General features: G+C 47.3%; 1 long non-coding RNA gene across 1 annotated transcript; it reads left to right on the plus strand.

The window, feature by feature from the left end:
* Nucleotides 1–13,680: 13,680 nt before the first annotated feature.
* On the plus strand, nt 13,681–16,486 carry LOC123141432 (uncharacterized). The gene is made up of 2 exons (XR_006470277.1): nt 13,681–14,097; nt 15,962–16,486. It is a non-coding gene; the product is annotated as an uncharacterized lncRNA (long non-coding RNA).
* The last annotated feature ends 6,493 nt before the right edge of the window (nt 16,487–22,979 follow it).

The following is a 22,979-nucleotide window of genomic DNA, read 5'->3' on the forward strand; positions in this document are numbered from 1 at the left end:
GCCTGGTGTCGTTCGTCATTGCTCACCTCACGAGGGCCTCGCGAGTTTTGCCCCGCCTTGATATCTCCGCTCCTAGTGAGCCTGCCTGGAGAGGCCGCCCCTGAGGACGTCTTGCGTCGCCCGCCTCACGAGGCTTGGCCCCTCGCGAGGGTCTTTAATGCCTTGTTGATGAAGGTGGGTCATACGGGCCCGCTAGCATAGCCATGCCGTGGGCCGCAGGCAGGCAAGTCTGGGGACCCCCGTTCCCAGAACGCCGACAGCTCCGGTATTTAAAGGGCCCGGGGGCGGTGCCTTGGGCGAGGGGGCGCGGCAACGCGTGTCCGAGCCGGACACGGCGGCGGCGAAGCTCGGGACTCCTGTCCCGAGTCGGAGAGGGAGGCGGCGTGCGACGCGGGCCGGCCTGCTCGGCTGGGCCTTCGGCCCAGTCGGGCAGGAAGAAGTTTTTTTGAAATAAAATTTCGCCCGAAGAAAAATCCTAATAAAATATATAAAAAATTCTAAAAATACTAGAAACTATTTTCGCCGTCTAAATCTAATATTTAGAATAAAGTGAACATTTTTCTAGCCTAAAAATGCAATTTTCCAAAAATGCATATTTTTTTCTAATTCAAATAAAATAGCAAATAAAATCCAAATATAAATTTGATTTTAAAATTTCTCCTCCAATATTCCTCGCTTTTGAAGAGTCATATTATCTTCTCTCGTTTAGCTTGAATATTGGAAATAAAGGGAGAGAAAAATATTGAAATCAAATTGATCCTCTTTTCAAATTTGAGCAAATTCAAATATGAAAATTTTATGAAATCTCCAACTCTCTCCTTGGGTCCTTGAGTTGCTTAAGATTTCTAGGATCTCAACCAAAATGCAAATAAAATATGATATGCATATGATGACCTATGTATAACATCCAAATTGAAAATTGGGATGTTACAAAGCAGTACGTACCACATGGGGTGATGAACGAGGTCTTCTCTTTGTCTTCTTTGGACATGAAGATCTGATGATACCCAGAGTATGCGTCCAGAAAGGAGAGCAAATCACAACCTGAAGTGGAGTCCACAATCTGGTTGATGCGCGGCAAGGGAAATGGGTCCTTCAGGCAAGCTTTGTTGAGATCTGTGAAATCAATGCAAAGTCTCCATTTCTCGTTGGCCTTACGCACGACCACTGGGTTTGCCAACCATGTTGGATGCAGTACTCCTCTAACCAGACCGGCTACCTCAAGCTTCTTGGTCTCCAAGGCCTACTTTCGAACCTTCTGCTTGACGGGTCGGGCATGTGGGCAGACAACAAGGAGGTGCTTGATTACCTCCCTGGGAACACCGGGGATATTAGATGGTTGCCAGGAAAACACATCGATATTCGCCCGCGGGAAGGCAACGAGCGCGCTTTCCTATTTGTCATCATGGGTGGCGCTGATAGTGAAAGTTACATGTCACAGCCCTAGAATTTGTTTGCGGATAGTTGCATTTCCATCCATGCATCATGTCTAAATTCAAAGGAAATTTGAATTGGGGACGACCAAGCCCTGGCACTAAATCAATTCAAATAGGTTCAACTCAAAATATTTTCAATGAACCTAGAATGCCCTCCAAAAATGTTCATTATTTATGGAAAAGGGTGAAAACCCTAACCAGTGATGATTCACATTTTTCTATGGCATTTATGGTCTCTGATTTAATCCAATAAGTAATTGCATTGGAGTTATAAATTCCTATAATTATATTTTTAGCTCCAATAATTCTGAAACATTTTGTGGGTCTCCAGAATAATCCATCTATCTCCCACAATATTTTTCAGAAGCAACAAAATTGAATTGGTTTCAAAACCAAATTCAAAACACATATGCAAAATAGAAAAACAGAAACAGAAATAGGGAAAGAGGGAACTAACCTGGCGGCCCGCTACTGTACCTGTTGGCCCAGCCCACCTAGCCCTCTTGCCAGTCATCTTCCTCCTCTGCCAGTAAGCAGAGGCAGGACAAAGCGCGCACACGCCCGAGCGCGCCACGCCTCCACCTACTTTCCTGCCTCCCCACCAGCGCAACACCACGAGCCCTCTCTGCGGTGCCGTCCGGATCGAACCCTCCCTCTCTTTTGTTCTCTCTCTCTCTTCCTCGCCTCCGGATTGAACGCTGCTGTCGCCGGCGCTCATAGTTGTCGTACCCATAGCCTCCCTCTTGCCTCTCCAACGTATCCAAGAGCTCAGCCGCCTTGTCTACGTCCTCCTCGCCGATCCACGCGATCGGAAGGGCACCGAAGCGCCGTCCCCGACCTTTCTTCCCTGTCCACGGCCGCCGGATGCCGCCGTCCGATTTGCCGTCTCCGCCGCCTCCCCGAGCCCACTGAGCTCTCTACGACCTCGCTGTGAGCCTCTTCACTGAACCCCTCTCTCCCCGCGCTCTTTTGCTCTCTCTAGATCGTGGTTCCATCGGAGCCGAGAGCCGGCCGCCGCCGTTCTTGTTGCCGTCGTAACCAGAGCTAGCAAAGCTCGTGGCCGACCACGAATACGTGCTCAACAGCTCCGCAGCAAGCTAACGCTGCTACCAGCTCGTCTTCCCGTGCACCATAGCACTGCGCCGCTCAAACCCGAGCTCCGGCAGCCGCCGCGGGCTCCACTCCGGCAAGCTCCGGCCTCCCCGCCACCCAGCACCTGCACCGTTCGACGTGCGGGAGCAAGGGCTTTCCAACGCACCGAGGCATGCTTCGAACAAGGCCCTGTAGCGCTTTTCCAAACCGCACCGCCATCTTGGCCCTCGCCGGCAGCTAAACGCCGATGGGTTTGACCTTTTTGACCGGGGGTTTGACCACCTCGGGTCCCTGACGTGTGGGTCCAAGCCTCTAACTAAATTAGGTTTAGTGTTAGCCCAGTGCTAATTAACCCTATTAATTAGATGTGAGACTCACATGTGGGTCCCAGCCGTTAGGTTTGACCTGGACCGCCCTGTTGACCTGCTGACATCACCGTGACGCATTGCTGATGCAGTAATGTTTTCTGGATTTTAAATAAATCTAAATGATTTATTTATTTTCAAAAAATAACCTAAACTTTGAAAATTCATAGAAATTAAACCGTAACTCCAAATGAAAAGATTTATATATGAAAAATGATCAGAAATATCCAATCTATCCATCTGTACCATTTTCATGCATGTTAGAACAACTTATAGCTGCTGTTTAGGACCAATCATATAAATGGCATTTGAATATCCACATATGGAGTTTGAATTTGAATCTTGCATTCAAACCAACTTCATTTAACATGTTGCTAGTTGCATTAGCTCAAATAACAGCATATTGACATATCATGATCATGCATCATATTCTGCATTGCATTGATTGTGTTCCTTCTCTGTTGCCGGTGGTTGTTCCCTCTCGATAGACGTGTTCCGATGATGAGTTCGATGACACCGATAAAGAGCTATACAATCTTCAGAAGTGCCAGGTAAGCAAAACCCCCTTGTTCATTCCGATACGATCCCACTCTCTCGCTCCTTCTCTCTTTTACTGCATTAGGACAACAACGATTCATATGTTACATGATGCGGTAGTTGAACCCCTTTCCTCTGCATGACCTGTCATTGCCACAGTAAATAGATGAAACCCACTAGCATGAGTAGGAGTTATTTGAGCCCTGATGTGCCTACTCATTCATGCTTGTTTGTCATGCCTGCTACTGCTTAGAGTTTAGTCAGGTCTGATTCATCGGGGATGAATTGGAATGTGGTGAACATGTCCTACTGTTGAGAACTAAGTGTGTGAGCACGATTTGGTAAAGGTAGCGGTGAGAGGCCATGTAGGAGTACATGGTGGGTTGTCTCATTGAAACCGTCCTCAGGAACTGAGTTCTGTGTTTGTGATCCATGAACAGCTACTACCACGCGTTGGGCTCGAAACCAATGGACCCTCTCGACTTATTAACCGCCCTTGTCCTCTGTCCGGGAGTTGCAACTAGTTTCTGGTGTTTGTAGTATGCTGGAGGCTGTGTGCAGCGCTGACCCGAGGGGTGGGCTGTGATGCGGTAGGCACATGGCCCGGTGTACCGAGTCGCCCGTTTGGTGACTCGGGAACCCTGCACACATCGTTCGGGGATGTATGTGGAAACCCCGGCTAGACTCCCTGAGGATGGAACCTGAATAGGCGATAAACCTGGACTAGGGACATGTGTGGTTAGTCAGGTCATGGCCGACACCCCCGCTGGGCTTCCGCTTGAAGGTTGTCGAGTACATGTGTAAACAGCGATAAGTGGTGAGAGCGTGTGTGAAGAAGTACACCCCTACAGGGTTAACATGATCTATTCGAATAGCCGCGTCCGCGGTAAAGGACTTCTGGGTTGCCTATACAGTTCATAGACAAGTGAAAGTGGATACTCTAAAACGCGCAAGATAAGCGTGAGTGCTATGGATGGCGTTCTCCTAGGGAGATGGGAGCGGATCCATAGTTGTGTATTGATTGGTGAATATGTGGACTCGTGTGCGCCACCCCAAAAGAGTTACTTGCCGACGTAGTTCAGGATATCCACTGAGTCAAAGCTGGCTTGCTGCAGTTAAACTCCACCACCCCTTTATTGATACTGATGCATATGTAGCTAGTTCTGATGTAAGTCTTGCTCGGTACATTTGTACTCACGTTTGCTTAATTTACGTTTTTGCAGAGAGACTATAGTCTCACTAGTAGTTCCGCGTGGACTTCGACGTTTAGCTTGTTACCTCAGCTACGATCTTGTACCCTTGGGAGGGTCTTGTAGATAGTCAGGCTTCTCAGCCTTTTTCATTTGTAGTTATCTGTACGCAGACATGTTTATGCTTCCGCTTGTTGCTTGTATGCTCTGTATGTTGGGTCGTGAGACCCATGTTTGTAATACTTGGCTCCTCGGAGCCTAATGAATAAATACTTTGAGTTGTAGAGTTTTGTTGTGATGCCATGTTGTATTTGCACATATCGAGCATATTGTGTATGATTTGAAATGCTTGGTATGTGTGGGATCCGACAACCTAGTTGTTTATCCTTGGTAGCCTCTCTTACCGGGAAATGTCTCCTATTGCTTCCACTGAGCCATGGTAGCTTGCTACTGCTCCGGAACACTTAGGCTGGCTGGCAAGTGTCCTTCTTCGTTCATGTGTCTGTCCCTTCGGGGAAATGTCACGTGTTGTTCCTTTAAGTCCTTGTAGCTTGCTACGACTTGGGTTCATACGTTGAGGACCGACACGTTCGTTGTTGGGTCATGTATGCCTGTCCCTGTAAGTTAGTGCCACTTTGGATTCACGACTAGTCATGCCACCCCTTGTTGAACTGGGGCGCCTCCGTTGGCAATGCCAAACGCGGATGGGCGCACTTGGCGTCCATCATGACCCATTTGGCTCGGATGTTGTCGGCCCTCTTCCCGGAGCTCGAGATTGAGTTGGCCTTGCCAGATGCGATGAAATTGGCGCACCCGGAGATGTGTCCATCGCTGACGCGAAGGAAGAAGAAGTGGCGTAGAAGCGCCATGGATGGCATCACGCCCAGGGACTTGTCAAATCGAGCAGTTGCCGAGGCAGCGTGGGGAAGCGAAGACGCCCACGTCCAATCAACCGCCACGCGTCAACCGAGGCCGCAGGCTTTTGGGGCCCGCGGCGCTCCGTACTTGACCTTTGGCTTCGCCTCGAAGCCAAGCCCGAGTGCACCTTGGGCCCGGGGGCTACTGTCGGCGTTCTGGGAACGGGGGTCCCCAGACTTGCCTGCCTGCAGCCCTCGGCGTGGCAATGCTAGCAGGCCGTACGGCCCATCTTGATCGACAAGGCGTTCAAGACCCTCGCGAGGGGCCAAGCCTCGCGGGGCGGACGGTGCAAGACCTCCTCAGGAGCGGGCACGCTCGGTAGGATCGTGAGGAGCGGAGATATAAAGGCAGGGCAAACCTCGCGAGGCTCTCGTGACGTGAGCAATGACGATCGACACCAGGCGGGCGCCAGCGTGCACAGCGTCCTTGTTTCCTCTTTGGTGCTAAGGAGGCAGGCGCAGGCGCGGAGTACCGAGGCATCAAGCAAAGGTTTCCATATCGGTGCAACAAGACCGAAGACCAGCAGGACGGCAAGATCAAGGTCACCATGGAGCCCAAGATGGCGTCACCACCAGAGCCTTTTGCAGCCGAAGACCACTTTTGTCAGGATAGCTTGTACTAGCTATCCCCTTTCAAAATTGCCCGCCGTTGTTGGCTCCCTTCCCGCTCAATATTTGGGGAGAGGACCAGGGCCTATATAAGTAGAGCTAGCCACCACCGTAGGGGAGAACGGATTCAGAGGCATCTCGCCCACACAAGTTCGTCGAGCACAAGAACACCTCAACCTCAGGAGGCTGTTCTTCCCCTTGTACTATTCGTCACCAGCCCAAGAGGCAATCCACCACCACCACACTGGAGTAGGGTATTACACCACAACGGTGGCCCGAACCATTATAAATCTCGTGTCTTTCTGTGTTGCGGGTTCGTCGAGTTCGTCCGCGAGATCTTAGCGAGCTAGGGCGTAGATAGGTAGGAGGGAAAGAGCTTCGCGCGCACCCCAGAGTTCGAACCTTAAGGGTTTTGCCGGAACCCGAGATTCGACAGAATTGATTGTGGATGGGAAAGTAAGGCTCTTTTTACTCCTTTACCTCATGCCCTTCTGATCCGAGTCACCCTCTTCTTCCGACAGGGTTAAGAACTAGGCTTCTCTTTCTTCTATAGGATCACGTGTTACTAATCCGTAGACTTATAGGATTGATGGTTTCAAGCCTTAGTTCAGTTCCTACTACCTCCGTGTGTTCACAGCTGGCCTCAGAACCTTTATATTGTGATGTTAAGTGGTTATGCCACCAATTTGCAGGATGTCTCAAATAATTTTGAGCATTTACAGCCGTTATGCTGTCCGAGTCATCCCAGGTTTCTAAATAGTCTAATGCATTTGCAAATCCCTTCTTCCCGTTTCCAATGTCCTTTTGGGCCAGATTAAGCACACTAAACTCTCTATTGAGGTACTCCATTGCCTTGACATATACGTTGGCGCTAGTATTATGACCCTAGGCATCCCAGAGAACCACCCAGTAGTCTAGTAATGCTTTTATATTCCTAGTGTGATGATTCTGGCCATCATTCTTGAAGGCATCTCGTGATGTTATTTAGTTAGTAGGTATTCTATTTCCGGGTCCTTCAACCCAAGATTCACTCTACTTACTTCCTGTTGATAGTGCTGCTCGTACCTTTAGGATATTAGTAACCTTTGTGATAGACCTCGATGTCCATGGTATTTCTCTCTTCCAAATACCATGAACCACTTATGGCAGAAGTTCCTCGTTGAACCGAAAGATCACAACCAGAGTGCTCTTGATGAGTTCTCGATTCTATGTTGTGACTCTGCCAGTCCTACCTCTATGCATGGATTATCTGGAAGAAACCTGTTGAACTTGGTTCGACATACTAATCTATGCTTCCACAACTCAAAAGTTTTAGGTTCCTTGAGTTGACCCTCCTCAGCTGTATTCCGACCCTAGTCTATCAATTGATAGTCAGGAATAGTTGTGCATTCATGTTCATCGATGCCTATTATTCTTGTGGCCCATCAAGCCGTTCTAGTTCAGAATGACTAGGAGAAACAAACTCCAGTACCTCATCCATTTCTAGGATTGGGTCAAAGTAGTTGTATCCCGCATATCAAAATGCCAATCCAGCTTTTGTTCTGTTCTACCTCGAAGTATCACCCTCTTTCATCATAAGAGTATCGTGAGAATTGCACACCCTCTTATGAATTCTTAAATCAGTGATACTTCTCTCCATCATTCTTCATTCCTCGGTATCTGTGTTGGTGGTTACAACCAGAATGCCGACAAGTGAACTATGATGTGTGAAATCAATACTCCTAGCAACCGTGTTGCTGGGTAGTTAATGGACAACCATCTCATTCTTAGCGTGTTGGTTATTGTATTGTCATTCTAAGATTTATCGTGCTACTAGTCCATATTTCTTGGTGCACTCTTCGATCAATGAGTTAGGATTGTGTCAATCCCTTGCTTATTTGATCATATCATCTTGCCTAGAAAAGCAAGATTGTTCTCGAGCTTCGTAACATACTGGTGGTTCGTGATTTTCCGAATATCTTCTCGGAAGTATCACCAGGTTGTTCCCTGACCATTATGTTGAGCTTGTGATCAAGTTGGTTTCTTGTAAACCACCCCTTCTCCAAGAATTCGTGTTTGATATCCCTAAGCTAGCTGGTTAAGCTAACAACAACTTGGAGGGTTGGAAGATAAAAGCTTTATCCGACTTAGTTCATTCCAAAGGGATATCTCTTTGTATATGTGCGCTGAAGAGAGATGATATCTTCATCGATTGATCTCTGTGATCAATTGCTGGACCTATTGTCTTACCCAAATCTTCGATTTGCTTATGGGCTATCGTCAAATCAAATCATAACCACTAATGTTCGTAATGTTGTCTTACTCGCGGTTGTCCCTCGAGCATACACCATTATATCTTTTGGTCTGACCAATACTATCACATTGTTCACATAATGGTGGAAGTCCAATGATATGGAAATTCCGATGAGTTGCTGTTGAGCCCATCAGCAGCACTTTTGTCTCCTCCATGATTCATGTTGAACATCAAGCTAGTGTTGGAAACTTTTGTAAGCATTATCTTCATGTTCCGTTCATGAAGCCTATGTTTGGATGAAAGAAGTGACTTCCTCTAACTCACGTGCATTTGGTGCAAGTTGCCGCCGTGAATTTGAGAAAGCTTCTATTGCTTCCCCTGGAATCATCCCAAGTCAGTCATGCATACGTGCGAAGTATTCTGTGGTCTTGAGACTTGCAACCTTCATTCTATATGTATTCTTAGCACACCAAGCCACTGATTAATTTGTTCAAGGAAAAGAAGTCTAGCACGCGTAAAGACTTCAAAATCCTTGATGATGGATCCTAACCTGAACTCAATAGTTTTTTACTATAAGACTACTATGTGGTCATTCTTGTCTTGGACAACATGCTCACATGTATGTAGCAGAACCAGCTCGTGTTTTGGAGCTTGCTATCATAGTTCATTTCCCGAGAATCTCGCAACGTCATCTCATCGGTTTGTGTTGCAAAATTTCTTTCCAGAAATGTTGTCTGAAATATCACGTTACCAACCAGAGTTGAACCTCAAGCAGATATGATGGTTGGAACATTCCCAACATTGCATTTTGTTCCCGGCTTGCGCCGCCATTGTGCAAATCTCCCATGGGCTGCCCTTCTCAACAATTGTTGTTCAGGATCATCTTCACAAGTGGTCCTACCATGGGTCCCATCCATTTCCGATGATAAGCAAAAATCATCCATTGCGTTGTCTTCAACAAGGTAGTCCACATCATCCGTTCTAGTCTGAGTATGCCATTCTTTCGAACTCCGTCAAACGATCATTTGTGATTTGCCTTAGGCTGGTATGGAGAGTTTCTATGGTCTAGATATCAAAAGTAATTCTTTTTGCCACTTAAGGGCATAATTCTACGAGCCACCTCCCCCGAGGTGCCCGTTATGGAATCATGGCAATTCAGTCCTCGCTACTTTGCAACCCATGCACCATCTTATCTAAGCATGGAATTGTTACCTACCAATTTGAACCTTTGGCATCCGCTTCTTTCCATCACCTTGATGTGTGTTTAATGTCTCAGCTCAAGAGATGTTTTTTTATATCTCACTCCATGAGTTGATCTTGAGTTGCTCGATCTTCGAGAAGATCGATTCATGTAGAATTTCTTTTATCATCAATGTGTTGGGTGAAGATCTCGAAAGCAAGGATGTCAAGATCAAGATGATGCAATGAATCAATATCTTCGATGAGGACAGTCGGATCGAGAAGATTGTGATAGCCTTGTGTCCCCTCTGACTTCTTACCTCACGTCCTGAATCTCGGGACGAGATTCTTGTTTAGTGGGGGTGAGTTGTCACAGCCCTAGAAATTGTTTGCAGATAGTTGCATTTCCATTCATGCATCATGTCTAAATTCAAAGGAAATTTGAATTGGGGATGACCAAGCACTGGCACTAAATCAATTCAAATAGTTTCAACTCAAAATATTTTCAATGAACCTAGAATGCCCTCCAAAAATGTTCATTATTTATGGAAAAGGGTGAAAACCCTAACCAGTGATGATTCACATTTTTCTATGGCATTTATGGTCTCTGATTTAATCCAATAAGTATTTGCATTGGAGTTATAAATTCCTATAATTATATTTTTAACTCCAATAATTCCGAAACATTTTGTGGGTCTCCAGAATAATCCATCTAGCTCCCACAATATCTTTCAGAAGCAACAAAATTGAATTGGTTTCGAAACCAAATTCAAAACACATATGCAAAATAGAAAAACAGAAATAGAAATGGGGAAAGAGGGAACTAACCTGGCGGCCCGCTGCTGTACCTGCTGGCCCAGCCCACCTGGCCCTCCTACCAGTCATCTTCCTCCTCTGCCAGTAGGCAGAGGTAGGACAAAGCGCGCACGCGCCCGAGCGCACCACACCTCCACCTGCTTGCCTGCCTCCCCGCCAGCGCAACACCACGAGCCCTCTCCGCGGTGTCGTCCGGATCGAGCCCTCCCTCTCTTTCGTTCTCTCTCTCTCTCTTCCTCGCCTCTACACCACCACGGCCGAACGCTGCTATTGCCGCCGCTCGTAGTTGCCGTAGCCACAGCCTCCCTCTCGCCTCTCCGACGTATCCAAGAGCTTCGCCGCCTCGTCTACGTCCTCCTCACCGTCCACGCGACTGTGATAACCCACAAGTATAGGGGATCAATTGTAGCCTCTTTCGATAAGTAACAGTGTCGAACCCAACGAGGAGCTAAAGGTAGAACAAATATTCCCTCAAGTTCTATCGACCATCGATACAACTCTACGCACGCTTGACGTTTGCTTTACCTAGAACAAGTATGAAACTAGAAGTACTTTGTAGGTGTTTTTGGATAGGTTTGCAAGAATATAAAGAGCACGTAAAAAAAAGTAGGGGCTGTTTAGGTAAAGACACAATAAAGTAAATATAGTGAGTGTGGAGAAGTGGTGGTAGGAGTTGTGAAATTGTCCCTAAGCAATTGACTACGTTACTAGACCGATAGCAAGTTTTATGTGGGAGAGGCCACTGCTAGCATGTCATCCCTGACTTGGAATTCTATGCACTTATGATTGGAACTATTAGCAAGCGTCCGCAACTACTAACGTTCATTAAGGTAAAACCCAACCATAGCATTAAGATATATTGGTCCCCCTTCAATCCCATATGCATCAATTTCTATGTTAGGTTGAAGCTTCTGTCACTCTTGCCCTCCAATACATAGTCCTATCAACATACAACTAACCCTATGGTGTGATCCACGCGCGCGCTCATATGATGGGCACCAAAGGACAGCAACATAACCACAAGCAAATTAAATCAATCATAGCAATTCATCAACCACCGATAGCACAACGAAAATCTACTCAGACATCATAGGATGGCAACACATCATTGGATAATAATATGAAGCATAAAGCACCATGTTCAAGTAGAGGGTACAGTGGGTTGCGGGAGAGTGGACCGCTGTAGATAGAGGGGGGAAGGTGATGGATATGTTGGTGAAGATGGTAGAGGTGTTGGTGAAGATCGCGGTGATGATGATGGTGGCCACGGCAGCGTTCCGGCGCCACCGAAAGAGAAGGGGAGAGGGGGCCCCTTCTTCTTCTTCCTTGACCTCCTCCCTACATGGGAGAAGGGTTTCCCCTCTGGTCCTTGGCCTCCATGGCATGGGAGGGGTGAGAGCCCCTCCGAGATTGGACCTGTCTCTCTGTATCTCTCTGTTTCTGCGTTCTCTGGGTCTGCCCTTTCACCGTTTCGTATATATATGGAGATCTGTAACTCCGATTGGATTGAAACCTTCGCCGAGATTTTTTTTCTCTGAAAATTAGCTTTCTTGCGGCCGAAGAAGAGCGTCAACCACCTTACGGGGTGCCCACGAGGGTCCAGGGCGCACCCCCTGCCTCGTGGCCCCCTCGGGCATCGTCTCGCGTTGATTTTACTTCCCAAAAATCATAAATATTCCAAAATAATTCTCCGTCAGTTTTTATGCCGTTTGGACTCCGTTTGATATTGGGTTTCTGCGAAACATAAACATGCAACAAACAGGAACTGGCACTGGGCACTGGATCAATATGTTAGTCCCAAAAAATAGTATAAAAAGTTGCCAAAAGTATATGAAAGTTGTAGAATATTGGCATGGAACAATAAAAAATTATAGATACGATGGAGACGTATCAGACTGGAAGGGCACCGAAGCGTCGTCCCCGACCTTTCTTCCCTGTCCACGGCCGGCGGATGCCGCCGTCCGATTCGCCGTCTCCGCCGCCTCCCCGAGCCCACTGAGCTGCTCTACGACCTCGTTGTGACCCTCTTCACCGAACCCCTCTCTCCCCACGCTCTTTTGCTCTCTCTAGATCGTGGTTCCATAGGAGCCGAGAGCCGGCCGCCGCTGTTCTTGTCGGCGCTGTAACCAGAGCTAGCAAAGCTCGTGCCGGAGCACAACTACGTGCTCAGCAGCTCCGCAGCAAGCTAACGCCGCCACCAGCTCGTCTTCCCGTGCACCATAGCACTGCGCCGCTCGAACCCAAGCTCCGGCAGCCGCCGCGGGCTCCACTCCGGCGAGCCCCAGCCTTCCCGCGACCCAGCACCTGCACCGTTCGACGTGCGGGAGCAAGGGCTTTCCAACGCACCCAGGCACACTTCGAACGAGGCCGTGTAGCGCTTTTCCGAGCCGCGCCGCCGTCTCAGCCCTCGCCGGCGGCTAAACCCCGGTGGGTTTGACCTTTTTGACCAGGGGTTTGACCACCTCGGGTCACTGACGTGTGGGTCCAAGCCTCTAACTAAATTAGGTTTAGTGTTTACCGAGTGCTAATTAACCCTGTTAATTAGATGTGAGACTGACATGTGGGTCCCAGCCGTCAGGTTTGACCTGGACCGCCCTGTTGACCTGCTGACATCATCATGATGCATTGCTGATGCAGTAATGTTTTCTGGATTTTAAATAAATCTAAATGATTTATTTATTTTCAGAAATTAACCTAAACTTTGAAAATTCATAGAAATTAAACTGTAACTCCAAATGAAAAAATTTATATATGAAAAATGATCAGAAAAATCCAATCTATCCATCTGTACGATTTTCATGCATGTTAGAACAACTTATAGCTGCTGTTTGGGACCAATCATATAAATGGCATTTGAATATTCACATATGGAGTTTGAATTTGAATCTTGGATTCAAACCAACTCCATTTAACCTGTTGCTAGTTGCATCTATTTATATATAAAAAGTACTTTACGGGTTAACCAGAAAAAGAGAATTAGCTAGAAATTACCACAAAAATTAGGAACATCTAGCCATTTATTTGATCGACTAACAATTTACATCATTCGATCTAACTAAGGGAAAATTAATTACCTACCTTTGCCATTACATATCCTACTGGTAGTTATTTTCCGTTGCCATATATTATGTGTAGGCCCATGATATTGAAAACTCAAAGCAAAATGTTTCAAAAAGAAAAAAAAATACTCATCCTGGAAAAAAAAAACTCAAAGCTAAAGCTCAAAAGGAAAAAAAATAGACTAAATAATGAACACACGATCAGGTCTTCCCTCATCGCTTGATGTTTCCTTCCTTCCCAGCAAGGCTCCCATCCCATCCTTTCAACTAGCCGCTGCCACAACCTTTGGCCTTGCCCTCCAGCAGATCGTCGACGCGCACATGCCTCCGTCTTCTTCCCTTCTTTCTTCCTTTGTCCGCGGAGTGCGAGCAGTAATCGGCGATCTGGTCCTGCGGATGGCTACCATCGAAACCATGCTTCAGAAATAGCACAGGCAGCCACGTTCAAGCGCGTACTTAGCGATCTGTCATGAGAGATAGTAGATGCAGTAAAGTTGGCGGCGATGTTAGGCTGGACTCACAAGATTGCGCTATCATGAGAGATAGTAGATGCAGTCAAGTTGGCGGCGATGTTAGGCTGGACTCACAAGATTGCTGAAGGGCAGTGCTTGCACCAGCGGATGCACATATTGCTATCCATACAAAGGAGCCCATCAATTTCTAGGTATCCTTGATTTCTGGCACTTAATCTCACCAAGTATCTTCTCTATTTTTTTGGCATTTGTTCAATCGATTTCCTAATAGGTGGAGCACACAGACTAGGACCTTCGCCTGAAGGTTGTCCGTGGATGCTACCATGCCACACTCTCCATTGTTCATTGTGCAGTTTCTATTAGAAAATTTATAACCATATCTTGGTATCTTCGCCTGCCATTCTTACTAATATTTAGTCTATTTAGGTTTTTTTGCTACTGGTGATGATTTTGCAGTAACTGATCCATGCATTAGTTTGTGTTCTCTGTTGTTAGTTTGAAATAGTTGATCTGTAGAAGATTGAAAACAATTGAATTGATTTCCTATGAGATGTTGAACTGAGGGTTCCTTTTATGAAAAGTGTGCCTTATTGTGCAATTACAACTGGAGATATATATAACACGGTACACCTCCGTTTTAGAGTATCTACCTATTATATATAAAAAGTACCCCCTCAGTCCCATAATATAAAGTGTTTTGACATTATATTAGTGTTAAAAATGTCTTATTATGAGACGGAGGGAGTACTTGACAGGGTAATCAGAATAAAGGTAATTAGCTTAGAAAATCTCACAATAATTAGAAATATGCGACCTTTAATTCGGTGTGCCTATTTCCAATCAACAAGCTACAACCGTTAGATGTTTGGAAACCAGATAGGAACTTTAAATCTCACAATCCCATCAAGTCTGGAACCCATGAGCTATCAAACCATCCCACGATTGATGTAAAAAAACATCCCACGATTGATGTAAGAAACATCCCACGATCAATCCAGAAAAAAATCCCACGATCAGTTAAAAAAACATCCCACGATTATAATCTCACGGCCCAAATAGGTTGAGCGACTAGACCATCCCACAATTTACGATCTCATGACCCCAACAGGTTGAGCGATTAGACCATCCCACAATAGAAACCTCATGATCCCAACAGGTTTGACCATCCATGAGCCATCAGACCATCCCACAATAAAAAGAACAGGCACAAAAAAAGTTCAGAGATGCAATCTCTCCAAACTCTCACAGTAATGTACAGATATTTGATTGCCCAAACCAGAGCAATTACGCCTCAAGGGTTAATTGTCCTCTAGACTAGATGATATACCTTGTACATCATCTTCCTCCCGCGAACGACACTTCAAAGTCAACTTCCTCCAACCAGTGGCACTTTGGCATTGTCTTCCTCCAGCGGACACCAGCTGGCTCCATCGAGCAATCAGACCACCTCAAGTAAGTACCAACTGCACGAAATTAATCAGGCCTATTAAGGATCAATAATACTTCAATTATACTCTAGGAAGTGCTCATCTAACAACATCTGACATGTTAGATCGGAAGGTTAATTATATTGAAATAGAAAAACTATCATGTGTATTCTAGATTAAGTAATGCAATTCTATAGGTGTGGGTTCATGTCTTAATGGTGATGCCATGGATGTTGGTTCCCGTGTATTCACGTTAAGATAATATACTCTAGAAGACTAGAACCACACTGCAGGTATAACAAACAAAAATGGGATTGCTTGCTGCGATATAGAGAAACACATATGGTGCATCAGATGGTTTTCATATTCGACCAACCTCAAATTCGATAGTGGGTTTATGTCTTAATGCCACAGCTCCATTCTGAAAGAAAAGATCAAATCAATAGTCAAAAAATATATTCATTCATAATATGGTTTCATATATCTATTCCAGTTTAAAAAATCTTAAATTTACTTTGTGATCACATAATCACTAGAGGCCATTGCAAAATAAAATTGTGTATTTATAAAGCTGTCATGTCGTTATATACTTACTTTACTAATCAATATTTTGTTCTTATATTTTTAGGGCCTCAAGGAGTATGGCACCCAAACCACTGAATTCATTGACTACACGAAACGAGACATGGACCATCAAAGTCAAAGTCTCAAAGTCTTACGACTTTAGGACACAATTAACTTATCAACTAATGAACTCATTAGCACTGATAAAATTTTGTGAGATAAAAAGGTCCAAGTATTACATATATAATGTCTCTTCAGTTTTCCTTTTCCAAAGCTTGCTAATGTTCTCTCTGTGTAGGGCAATGCAATCCATGCTTCTATTGGGAACAAATTGTCAATAAATTTAAAGCAAAAAATAAAGAGGACTCCATCTACATAATTAAGACCTTGAAAGTTTGAGAGTATGAAAACTACCGACCATTGAAGAACAATATCAAAATCAGTTTTCCTTTTTGATACAACAGGGATGGAAGTGGATAAAGAAAAATCAAAGTTTTTGGACTAACACTTCGAATTTTGCTTATAGTGATACCTTGGAGAGTAGGGTGAATACTGATAAACAGTGCTCAGGTATGACCAGACTCCAATACCAAAGAACAAGCATTGATCAATTAGATTTATAAACATGATTTGATTAGTACAATGGAACCAATAGAGCGGGTACAAAAAAAGGGACGAGCATTCGTCGAACTTCAAACATCCGTGAGATTGGATTTGTTAATCTAAAATGTGGAAAAGATGGTGTGGCTATCAGTGTATGTATGTGTGAATTAAGCATGGCTGTGGGAAGCATCTTTAGTATCAAATGTGGCCATCGGGATCCTTGTCACTAGTTAATGATGATAATTAGTGCTGGCAGGCATGGTTGACATGGACAACCTAATGGGAGACCTGTTATCAGGTAAACCGATACAAAAGGAGCAACTCAAGATGCTGAACTTGGTCCTTTGTTCAGGGATGGTTACCACTAATAAATACTAAAATGTGCTTCATGAAATGTGGAATTATTTGATTCCAGCAGATAAAAGAGATCAAAAACATCTTTCCGGTTCATATTTACGCCTTTCCTCGATATGGCATCCGATTTGGACCATTCTTTATAGCACTATGATGAACTGATGATAGGTCTCTATGCTTTATAATGTTGTGATGATAGGTCTCTATACTGTTATGATAGAGCTAAAGGAAATTACTCTGAACAGAATATCCACCAATCCAATGGAACTGATATATTACCAGGATATATTCTTGTCATCTCTTTTTTATCATTCTAGCTACCACACATCTGTGATACATGACAAGTATGATGGAAATCTGAGATTAGATTAGCTATGACACCGATGAAGAGCTATACTATCTTCATAAGTGCCAGGCAAGCAAAACCCCCTTGTTCATTCTGATACAATCCCACTCTCTCGCTCCTACTCTCTTTTACTGCATTAGGACAACAACAATTCATCTGTTACATGCTGCGGTAGTTGAACCCGTTTCCTCTGGATGACCTGTCATTGCCACAATAAATAGATAAAACCCACTAGCATGAGTAGGAGTTATTTGAGCCCTGATGTGCCTACTAGTTCATGCTTGTTTGTCATGCCTGCTACTGCTTAGAGTTGAGTCAGGTCTGATTCATCGGGGATGAATTGGAATGTGGTGAACATGTCCTACTGTTGAGAGCTAAGTGTGTGAACACGATTTGGTAAAGGTAGCAGTGAGAGGCCATGTAGGAGTACATGGTGGGTTGTCTCATTGAAACCGTCATCAGGAACTGAGTTCTGTGTTTGTGATCCATAAACAGCTACTACCACACGTTGGGCCCGAAACCAATGGACCCTCTCGACTTATTAACCGCCCCTGTCCTCTGTCCTAGAGTTGCAAGTAGTTTCTGGTGTTTGTAGTATGCTAGAGGCCGTGCGCAGCACTGGCCCAAGGGGTGGGCTGTGATGCGGTAGGCACGTGGCCCGATGTACCGAGTCGCCCGTTTGGTGACTCGGGAACCCTGCACACATCATTCGTGGCCGTATGTGGAAACCCCGGCCGGACTCCCTGCGGATGGAACCTAAATAGGCGATAAACCTGGACTAGGGAGTTGTGTGGTTAGTCAAGTCGTGGCCGACACCCCAGCTGGGCTTCCACTTGAAGGTTGCCGAGTACATGTCGTGTAAACGGCGATAAATGGTGAGAGCCTGTGTGAAGAAGTACACCCCTGCAGGGTTAACATGATCTATTCGAATAGCCGCGTCCGCGGTAAAGGACATCTGGGTTGCCTATACAGTTCATAGACAAGTGAAAGTGGATACTCTAAAACGCGCAAGATAAGCGTGAGTGATATGGATGGCGTTCTCGTAGGGAGACGGGAGCGGATCCATAGTGGTGTATTGATTGGTGAATATGTGGACTCGTGTGCGCCACCCCAAAAGAGTTACTTGCAAACGTAGTTCAGGATAGCCACTGAGTCAAAGCTAGCTTGCCAGTTAAACTCCACCTCCCCTTTATTGATACTGATGCATATGTAGCTACTTATGATGTAAGTCTTGCTGGGTACATTTGTACTCATGTTTGCTTAATTTATGTTTTTGCAGAGAGACTTCAGTCTCACTAGTAGTTCTGCGTGGACTTCGACGTTTAGCTTGTTACCTCAGCTACAATCTTGTACCCTTGGGAGGGTCTTGTAGATAGTCAGACTTCTCAGCCTTTTTCATTTGTAGTTGTCTGTACCCAGACATGTTTATGCTTCCGCTTGTTGCTTGTATGCTCTGTATGTTGGGTCATGAGACCCATGTTTGTAATACTTGGCTCCTCGGAGCCTAATGAATAAATACTTTGAGTTGTAGAGTTTTGTTGTGATGCCATGTTGTATTTGCACATATCGAGCATATTGTGTGTATGATTTGAAATGCTTGGTATGTGTGGGATCCGACAACCTAGTTGTTTATCCTTGGTAGCCTCTCTTACCGGGAAATGTCTCCTAGTGCTTCCACTGAGCCATGGTAGCTTGCTACTGCTCCGGAACACTTAGGCTGGCCGGCATGTGTCCTTCTTCGTTCCTATGTCTGTCCCTTCGGGGAAATGTCACGCGTAGTTCCTTTAAGTCCTTGTAGCTTGTTACGACTTGGGTTCATACGTTGATGACTGACACGTTCATTGCTGGGTCATGTATGCCTGTCCCTGTAAGTTAGTGCCACTTCAGATTCACGACTAGTCATGTCGGCCCGGGTTCTCTGTCATATGGATGCTAGCGACACTATCATATACGTGAGCCAAAAGGCGCAAACGGTCCTGGTCCAGGTAAGGTGGCACCCGTGGGAATACCATGCGTGAGGCCGCAAAGTGATATGATGTGTTACATGCTAGATCGGTGTGACTTAGGATCGGGGTCCTGACATTACATCAACGCCAGCCAGCCCTGCCGGGACCTTCTTCACATGTGGTGCAGCAACCTTGGATTTCTTGCTGATGGAACTCTTCGACAAGTCATCAACACGCACAGCGCACTCTAGAGAGGTACGCTTCCCGGATTCCTTGCTGGTGTCCCTACTGTTCTTCTTCTTTCCTCTGTTTTCCTTGGCGGGAACTGCTCCTGCCGTGGCCTCTGTCGCGATTGCGTCCTGGTACATCTTATCCACGCAAATGATTGCATCCTTCTCATCTGACGGGATGGAAATGACTCCTACTGGCCCTGGCATCTTCAGAGTGTTGTAGGCATAGTGGGATGCCGCTATGAATTTTGCCAGAGATGGGCGTCCAAGAATCCCATTGTACGGCAGGGGAAGGTCGACCACGTCAAGTACAACCTTCTCAATCCGATAGTTCAGTTCTCCCCCAAACGTCACTGGCAACGTGATCTTTCCCTTAGGATGACTCATGCCGGGATTAATTCCTTGAAACGCGCCTGTGACCTTTAGTTCTTCCCCTGATATCTGAAGCTTGCTGATAACCTTTGGAGAAATCAGATTCAACCCGGCCCCGCTATCAACCAACATCTTTGTGACCTTGAGGTTGCGAGTCGTTGGAGAGACCAACAATGGCAAACATCCTACCGCGGTGGTGCGGTCAGGATGGTCCTCTTCGTCAAAAATGATGGGCGTGCGTGACCACTTGAGCGGCTTCCGAGACCTTGCCGCTGGCTCCACAACATTGACCTCTCCCGCCCACCGTTTAAGCTGGCGGTGAGAGGAGTGTAGGGACGCACCCCCGTCAATGCACAGGGCATCAGTGGCCTTCTGGAATTCCTGCTCGCTGGTTTCCTCTTCATCTCCTCCATCACTCTCATCATTGCTAACTTCCTTCCCTCGGCCTCTGGCAAGTTTTCCTTGGTTCCAAAAAGTCCTGTCGGGATGATTTGCTTCACCACCCTGGCCCTTCCCGCCAGTGCCATTCTGACATTTTTCCTTATCTCGCTTCTCTTATTCGGCCCTCTGCCTCTTGACAAGCTGCTCAACCTGATGACAGTCTTGAAGATCGTGGCCTTTGGTCCGATGGATCTTGAAGTACGGTCCATCGCCTTACCAGCCCTCTCGGTAGCCGCAGCCTCCCGGCAGTCAGTGCACACGGCAGCTTCCTTGCCGGGGGCTTCGGCCTTAGCCTTCTTGCCGGTACTAGGTGTGCCCAATACATTGATGGTCATCACTATCTTATCTTTGCGCCTCTTGTTGCACTTCTTTCTCTCCTTCTTCTGACTAGAGGATTCCTCATCATCCTCTGAGTCGATGTCGATGCAATCTTCCTCTCCAGGGAGCTTTCTTCCCTCCTCCATCCGAGCACACTTGTCCACCAAAGTGTAAAGCTCCTTCACAGTCTTGGGCAACCGCGCATTCATCTTAGAACGTATCGTGTGGTTGCGCACATTGGACCGGAAGGCAGCTATCACAGCCGCTTGATGGATATTTGGGATATTTCTGTGGAATCTGCTGAATCTCTGCAAATACTTGCGGAGAGTCTCTCCTTCCTTCTGGTGGAGAAGCTGCAAGTCGCTGGGCCATCCTGGTTCTTGATGGCCGCCCGTGAAGGCGCCAATGAACTCATGGCACAGGTCAGCCCATGATGAAATGGAGTTCTCCGGCAGCTGCATTAGCCAAGACCTCACATTGGACTTGAGTGCCAAAGGGAAGTAGTTGGCAAATACCTTTTCATCTCTTCCTCTGGCAGCTTGCACAGCGATGGTGTAGATGCTCAAGAACTCTGCGGGTTCAGCCTTCCATCATACTTCTCGGGTATCTTTGGCTTGAACGTGTGAGCGGATGGCCAACGGACTTACCGCAGCTCAGAAGTAAAGGAAGGGCACCCAACCTAGAAAGGTAGGCACCCGCCGTCCTTGAGCGCAGGCTCGTCGACGTCGGGACCATCGCACCCATTGGTCCGACGGTAGTCGTCGCGGCGTTGCTTGATGATGATGCGCGTGCCTCCCCTCCGCATGTCCTCTAGGGCTCGCAGTTGGCTTGGACATGCTCGAGGGTCGGAAGAGGCCATCAAGACGTCATCGGGTTCTTGGTGCTGCCATACCCACACTGGTTGCCGTGGCGGGGACTGCACCATGGGGGTGGCCCCTTCCGTACGACTAGCAGTGCGAGCCGTTGTTGTCGCTTGGGGAAGCCGTGGCGGGCCAGCTCGCTGTGAGCCCCCAGCCTCAGTGAAACCAATAAGACTCTGAATGGTGGCTCTCCACTCATCCATCCGACCGGCCGTCGGCGGGAACCTCGACAGTAGCTGGGCCCGTGCCATGGCCTCCGTAGCCATGTTCGGCATTGGTGATGATGATGTAGACCGTACCGTTGCCCGGCTTCTGACGGTGCCGGTGGCGACGGTGTCACACCATCGTTGTTGCGAGCCATCCACTTGGATGGCACGGTGATGAGGTGAAGGCGCTTGAGGGCCAGTGGCTCCGTTGGGCACAGTGGCTGGGTCGACCCGCTCCGAGGGAGGCGCGCGTGCTACGGTTGCACCCATGGCGGGGGCGTCCAGAGGGCGGCGATTCTCCCTAGACCGGGGGCCTCCACTGTGGATGTGCCCTTCGGCGAGGGGAAGAGGTACAGGAGGAATAATCCCTTCGCCCGTACCTCGTGTAGCATTACCATCGGGGTGTTGCTGATGCTGCTCTCCTCCGGTGACTCCCGCTCCTGTCTCGGCCGCGGGGGAGGTAGTGACGATGCCGCCTGCATCGACCATGTCCCTCGCAACACCCACATCCTCGTGGGCCTCTGCATCCCCTGTGGCATCGCTGGCCGCGGGGGCGGGGCCTTCGAGGTGGACGCGTGAGTTGCAGCATCGGTGGCCGCAAGATGATGAGGATGGCGATCAAGATGACGCGCTGCTCACGCCTTCAGGTTCGCGCAAGTGATTCCCCCTACCTGGCATGCCAAAGATGTCGCGGGAAACCACGGCCACCTATGGGACCAAGAGTCCCTTGCTGGTTCGGTGGGGGGTGGGGGGAATGGCACGTTGCACAAAGAGCAGAGCAGCGTGAGACAGCACGGCAGAGATCACACGGGTAGTCTTTACCCAGGTCCAGGCCTCAGTGATGCGTAAAATCCTACTCCTGCTTTGGTGGATTGATGTTGGAAAAAGTGGTGGTGGGCGTAACATGCTTGCCCGGCAGGGTTGGCCTGAGCGAAACGGCTACACGCGTATGAATGAGTGAGGGGGTGGATCTGCTAACCCTTTCTACGGTTGCCTTTGGCCTCCTTTTATAGATAAAGGGGTCACCACAATGGCAGATTAGTCATTATGCACTGATTAGATAGCAAACAGTGCTATCATACCTAACTCTGCAGGCTTACAGGGCGCATTAAATGTGCCGCTCAACGTCACATTGTAGCTTGCCCGGCAAGCCCTGCCGGGCTATTTTGCCAGCTTTCGCCTGCTCGCTCGACACGTCGCAGGACGGGTGTCATCTGGAGGTATTTCTTGTAGGAAGTGGCTGCCATGTGGCGAATGGCAGCCACTTAGTAACCTTGGAGCTCGACACCACACCGATCGACGATGTGCGTTGCGACGAGGTGGTGCGGTGAGGCGGTTCTGCCTCCATGAGCCCCGGCAGGCGTGCCGGGATGACCCGAAGGTTTGCTTCCGGGGGTAACCCCATC

Source organism: Triticum aestivum, chromosome 6D (genome assembly GCF_018294505.1).
Source record: "Triticum aestivum cultivar Chinese Spring chromosome 6D, IWGSC CS RefSeq v2.1, whole genome shotgun sequence".
NCBI lineage: Eukaryota > Viridiplantae > Streptophyta > Magnoliopsida > Poales > Poaceae > Triticum > Triticum aestivum.